At 36.8% G+C, this 7085-nt stretch overlaps 1 long non-coding RNA gene across 1 annotated transcript in view; it reads left to right on the plus strand.

The window, feature by feature from the left end:
- Positions 1–6417, plus strand: part of LOC138950494 (uncharacterized) — a 10985-nt gene extending 4568 nt beyond the window's left edge. Inside the window, exons 3-4 of the long non-coding RNA XR_011450688.1 lie at positions 2409–2501; positions 6335–6417. This is a non-coding gene — a long non-coding RNA (uncharacterized lncRNA). The remainder of the gene's footprint in view (positions 1–2408; positions 2502–6334) is intronic.
- Positions 6418–7085: the final 668 nt, after the last annotated feature.

Below are 7085 nucleotides of genomic sequence, written 5' to 3' on the forward strand. Positions count from 1 at the left end.
AATTGGTTTGTTTGATGCTAAGGAACTTTGCATCATACATGTGTATGTGTACTAAAAATTTGTGTATACATGTTTTAAACGTGATGTAACCAGACTGCTTTTTACATTTAGTCAAGTTTTGACTAAATGTTTTAACGTACAGGGGGGAATCGAGACGAGGGTCGTGGTGGTGTATGTGTGTGTGTGTGTGTGTGTGTGTGTGTGTGTGTGTGTGTGTGTGTGTGTGTGTGTGTGTGTGTGTGTGTGTGTGGTGTGTGTGTGTGTGTGTGTAGAGCGATTCAGAGTAAACTACTGGACCGATCTTTATGAAATTTGTCATGAGAGTTCCTGGGTATGATATCCCCAGACGTTGTTTTCATTTTTTGATAAATGTCTTTGATAACGTCATATCCGGCTTTTCGTGAAAGTTGAAGCGGCACTGTCACGCTCTCATTTTTTAACCAAATTGGTTAACATTTTGGTCAAGTAATCTTCGACGAAGCCCGGACTTTGGTATTGCATTTCAGCTTGGAGGCTTACAATTTAATTAATGAGTTTGCTCATTAAAGTTGTCATTAAAATCGATTTTTTGCAAACAGATTTAAAATTGATTGCATCGTATTCTTCATCACATTCTGAATCTAAAAATATATACATATGTCATGTTTACTCTTAAAATGTGATCACAATTAACGAAAATAGAATAATTAGTCTTACGATTAAAATGTAAGAAATCGATCCAAAAATGATGTCATCTTATTCGTGATCATTTCCTGATTCCAAAAACATATAGATATGATAGGTTGTATTCAAAACAAGCTCAGAAAGTTAACAAGAATACAGAAAAGAGCGCTTTCCTGCTTAGCACAATACGATACCGCGCTAATCTGGCGTGTCAATATCACTACGTTTTGCACGTGGAATGTGAGCGATTTCCTTCACGCGGGGATTGACGAAGTTGTACTGTCTTAGTGAATAAATACAGTGCGTTCAGTTTCATCCCGTGAGTTCGACAGCTTCACTAAATGTAGTAATTTCGCCTTACGCGACTTGTTTTTTCAACATGAATTTGTGAGAAAGAAAAACAAGTCGCGTAAGGCGAAAATACAATATTTAGTCAAGTAGCTGCCATTTTTCAGCAAGACCGTAAACTCGTAGCATCGTCAGTCCACCGCTCATGGCAAAGGCAGTGAAATTGACAAGAAGAGCGGGGTAGTAGTTGCGCTAAGAAGGATAGCACGCTTTTCTGTACCTCTCTTTGTTTTAACTTTCTGAGCGTGTTTTTAATCCAAACATATCATATCTATATTTTTTTGGAATCAGGAACCGACAAGGAATAAGATGAAAGTGTTTTTAAATTGATTTGGACAATATAATTTTGATAATAATTTTTATATATTTAATTTTCAGAGCTTGTTTTTAATCCGAATATAACATATTTATATGTTTTTGGAATCAGAAAATGATGGAGAATAAGATAAACGTAACATTTGGATCGTTTTATAAATTTTTATTTTTTTTTACAATTTTCCGATTTTTAATGACCAAAGTCATTAATTAATTTTTAAGCCACCAAGCTGAAATACAATACCTAACCCCGGGCTTCGTCGAAGATTACTTGACCAAAATTTGAACCAATTTGGTTGAAAAATGAGGGCGTGACAGTGCCGCCTCAACTTTCACGAAAAGTCGGATATGACGTCATCAAAGACATTTATCAAAAAAATGAAAAAAACCTTCGGGGATTTCATACCCAGGAACTCTCATGTCAAATTTCATAAAGATCGGTCCAGTAGTTTAGTCTGAATCGCTCTACACACACACACACACACACACACACACACACACACACACACGCACGCACACACGCACACACGCACGCACATACACCACGACCCTCGTTTCGATTCCCCCTCGATGTTAAAATATTTAGTCAAAACTTGACTAAATATAAAAATGCAAATCTACCCTGTCATGAAAATTTGCGGTTTGAAAAATTATTGAAAAACTCGACAAAACCAAATGGCTTTTTTCTTTGCTAAATGCTATACAGAATTCTACGAAATGGTTCGTCTGAAAACAACTCAAAACGACTAAGTCGTGAATAGAATCAATATTCATAGTACATGTACAACAGTAAATGGTGTTCCTTGTCACTTGTTTCTAATCACTATGAAAACGTAATAACTCCGTGATTGGGTTGAAAACACACACACACACACACACACACACACACACACACACACACACACACACACACACACACACACACACACACACATACACACACACACACACACACACACACACACACACACACACACACACACACACACACACCAAACGATTGTAATTTTGTATTTTCCACAGAAGCATGTACAGGTGTTTGTGTACATTGTGTGATCTTGGATTGTTTTACTGTGTTTCAGTTGACCAGAAGGCATACACTTCAGCAATGACAATGAACCGACCCTTGGTACTTTTGGCGGGGTTCTGTTTGGTACTTCTTATGGCACTTTATGGTAAGGTCATTTGCAAGAACAATCAAGTTGTGTATGGCGAAATGACTACATTTAGGCAAGCCGTCGAATTAACAGAATGAAACTGAACGCACAGCATTTTTTCACCAATGCAATACAGCTTCGTCAATTCCCGCGATAAGAAAATTGTTATCTTTCACGTGTAAAACGAAGTATTGCGCGAAGCAATGGAGAGCGCTTTTCTGTATTCTTTTGAACTTTTTGAGCTTTTTTTGAAAACCACATATCATATCTATCTGTTTTTGAAATCAGTAAATGATAAAGAATAAGATGAAGTAATTTTTGGATCGATTTATTAAATTTTATTCGTGGTACTAATTATTCTATTTTCGTTAATTGTGATTACATTATAAGATTGAACATGACATATGTATATTTTGTTAGATTCAGAAATTGATGAAAAATACGATGCAATCAATTTAAAATTTGTTTGTGAAATTCGATTTTAATGACAAATTTAATGTGTAAGCCTCCAAGCTAAAATACAATACCAAAGTCCGGCCTTCGTCCAAGACTACTTGACCAAAATGTTAACAAAATTGGTTAGAAAATGAGAGTGCGATAGTGCTGCCTCAACTTTCACAAAAAGCCGGATATGACGTCATCAAAGACATGATGGGGACATCATACCCAGGAACTCTCATGTGAGGGTTCATGAAGATCAGTCCAGTAGCTTTCTCAGAATCACTCTACCCACTTACAAGGATGGTTGGGGCGGCTTTTCAAGCACATCTTGTATTTTTGCTCTTTTTATTTTAAACTTCTGGGCCTGGAAGTCCTTTCATCTGCCGCGTCCGAATATAGCGTAAACACGGTTACAACATTTCTGGCTTAGGTACACGTTGTTGTTGGTTGTTGGTTGTTGGTTGTCGTTTGTTTGTTTGTTTGTTTGTTTGTTGTTTGTTTGTTGTTTGTTTGTTGTTTGTTTGTTGTTTGTTTGTTGTTTGTTTGTTGTTTGTTTGTTGTTTGTTTGTTGTTTGTTTGTTGTTTGTTTGTTGTTTGTTTGTTGTTTGTTTGTTGTTTGTTTGTTGTTTGTTTGTTGTTTGTTTGTTGTTTGTTTGTTTGTTGTTTGTTTGTTGTTTGTTTGTTTGTTGTTTGTTTGTTGTTTGTTTGTTGTTTGTTTGTTGTTTGTTTGTTGTTTGTTTGTTTGTTGTTTGTTTGTTGTTTGTTTGTTGTTTGTTTGTTGTTTGTTTGTTTGTTGTTTGTTTGTTGTTTGTTTGTTGTTTGTTTGTTGTTTGTTTGTTTGTTTGTTTGTTTGTTTGTTTGTTTGTTTGTTTGTTGTTTGTTGGTTGTTGGTTGTTGGTTGTTGGTTGTTGGTTGTTGGTTGTTGGTTGTTTGGTTGTTTGGTTGGTTGGTTGTTGGTTGTTCGTTGTTGGTTGGTTTGTTTGTTTGTTGGTTGTTTGTTTGTTTGTTGTTTGTTTGTTGTTTGTTTGTTGTTTGTTTGTTGTTTGTTGTTTGTTTGTTGTTGGTTGTTGGTGGTTGGTGGTTTGTGGTTTGTTGTTTGTTGTTTGCTGTTGTTTCTTGTTGTTTCTTGTTGTTTCTTGTTGTTTCTTGTTGTTGTTTTTTGTTTGTTTTTGCAAAGCACATCATTGTGGGGCTTTTAATCAATAACTTGCGTCCATCTACAATATAATGTATCATCATTCATCCTTCAACTATTATAATGAATATGTAAATGGCAAGTATACAAGACGTATACATACAACATTAGGACAATAACATACCTTTCGCCTACAAGTAAGGCCGGAGCATAGCATGACATACAGATTACAATACTTGACATTATGTACGTATTACCCTCTTAATAATAATACAGTCAAATAATAATAAGACAGTAAAAAATAAAAATTAAAAACAAACAAATAAACAAACAAAAAACAAAAACAAAAAAGACATACACAAATCATTACATCTCTGCACACCTAGCGTACTACCTAACCAACTCTTCATATGGGGACCATAATTCTACAAATTTGGTAATGTTACCAGCATTGAAACTGGAATATTTTTCTATTTCAAATCTGTATTTCAAATTTCTTAAAATAATTTCTAACAGTGGCCTTGTCTCTTGTAACTTACTCTTATAAAACTAAAACTTTGCAAACAAAATGATAAAATCCAAAACCACATCTAGCTTAACATTGTTCATACACCCAAACAAAATGAATTCTTCTGTAAAAGGAACATTTGCGGGGAAAATACAACTTCTGTTTAACAAATCTTCCAAATCAGTCCAACATTTCCGACAAAGCGGGCAGTACCAAAATATATGGGAATTGTTTCATTTTCATTTTTACAAAAAGCACAAAGGGGACTGTCAAGAATCTTTTGAACAAATCTTTCTTTCTGTATTTGGTGTTTAACGTCGTTTTCAACCACGAAGGTTATATCGCAACGGGGAAACGGGGGGTGGGGGGGTGGGGGGGGGGGGAAGATGGGATAGAGCCACTTGTCAATTGTTTCTTGTTCACAAAATCACAAATCAAAAATTTGCTCCGGGGGCTTGCAACGTAGTACAATGTATTACCTTACTGGGAGAATGCAAGTTTCCAGTACAAAGGAATTAACATTTCTTACATACTGCTTGATTAGAATCTTTACAAAAATTGACTATATTCTATACAAGAAACACTTAACAAGGGTAAAATGAGAAACAGAATCCGTTAGTCGCCTCTTACGACATGCTGGGGAGCATCGGGTAAATTCTTCCCCCTAACCCGCGGGGGGTTTGAACAAATAACCGGCTAGCAACACCAAGAATGCGATGAAGCAATCTGGTCTGGAACCATCTTAACTGTGTGTTCTTAGTTGTTTTAAAACACTTATCAAAAATCTGTTTCCAGTTCAGGTTGTAAAATAACATATAATCATATTCCATTTGTTCATGCCTGCAGGGTTATCATAAAATTTTGATTTAAAAAAAAACTTCTTTCATTGCCTGTTTGCAACTACAAATAATTTGCCACGGTTTATAATCCCTAATCTGAAAACCATTCAACGAATCAATGTTTACTTTTCTCTTATACTTTCGTAAGGACTTAATCACTCCCTCATAGAATAAAACATTAGTTTGAACTAAAGGAAAATGTAATCTAAATTCTTCTAAGGTAAAAAAACCAAACCTTCCATTTAAATGTAGCAACTGGTGGACAAACAGTACATCATGTTCAATCCATTCCGTATGTACTATTGTACCGTGGTCTTGTATAATGTTCAATGTGTAATGTATACATTCGGAAACAAAAGCATTCACATTAATTACCTCGCTTAAGGAACAGCATTTCTTATAATGTTTCAAAACATCCTTCCAAAAAAGGTTACCACCTCGTTTCATTAACTCATTTGCATACTCGGCACCCACTTTACATATATGTCTTTCATTCCAGGTATTATATTAAAACAAAAGAAGATTTTTTTACATCAAATTCAAACATTTTAATCTGCAAATCCAATTTATCTTTACTGATGCCACAAAAGTATAAATGTCAATCATATTCAGACCACCATTGCAATAGGGTCTGCAAACGACATCACGCCGAATCTTTGCAGGTTTACCATTCCACAGGAAGGAATAAAAGGCTGCATTCACTTCTCGTAAAAAGTCTTCGGGTGGGTCTGGCAATACAGTTGTTGGTGGTGGTGTTGTTGTTGTTCTTGTTGTTGTTGTAAATTTAAGACAACTACCACTCAAATCCAGTCAGGAGCTAATTCAAGATTTAGACAATGTACGGGGTATGTACGTACCAGCAAAGTATAATTGTTGTGTTTTAAACCTCTGTGTGTGATTGTGGTGACTGTTGCTGCATCGTATACAGGAGCACACGCGAGACCCGAGTCTGACCTGTCAAAGCGAGGTCCAGCCTTAGCAGCAAAACTTCAGACCAATCCCTTTAGCAGGTAAGATGTATGTCTGTCGTGTATGTCTGTCTGCCTGCCTGCCTGCCTGCCTGCCTGTCTGTCTGTCTGTCTGTCTGTCTGTCCGTGTCACGTTTAAATAGATCACAGAAGGTGATTATGAACGGTTAGTTACTACTAACTAACTACACCACGATCCACTCTTGCAGTCATACAACAAAGATAGAATCAACAAAAGTATAAGTTTCAGACGCCTGTTTATATACCGTAAAGTACCTTGTAAGCGCCCAGTATCGAGTAAGCGCCCACCCCCCAAAACCGTGCAAAGGGTATAGTACCTTGTAAGTGCCCACCCCCCCCCCCCCCCCCCCCACTTTACACCATTGAAATCAGGGGAAATAAAAATTCCGCACTTGATCTGCTAGTTTTGTGAATGATTTCCCTTTCTTGCAAACCCTATCACGTGTGTCTGCACGCCTTGGATCTAAACGCCTGCAAGTCAATGATTACAAGATGCCGCGGATCAAATCGTACACTGTTGCATTTAAGCTGTCAGCTCTTGACTATTTGGATAATAACGCCAATGGAAACACACACACTCTCTCTCACACACACACACACACACACACACACACACACAATACTCCCCCTCCTCTCGCTCTCTCCCTTTCCCTCTCTCTCTCTCTCTCCCTTTCCCTCTCTCTCTCTCTC

Source organism: Littorina saxatilis, linkage group LG16 (assembly GCF_037325665.1).
Source record: "Littorina saxatilis isolate snail1 linkage group LG16, US_GU_Lsax_2.0, whole genome shotgun sequence".
NCBI lineage: Eukaryota > Metazoa > Mollusca > Gastropoda > Littorinimorpha > Littorinidae > Littorina > Littorina saxatilis.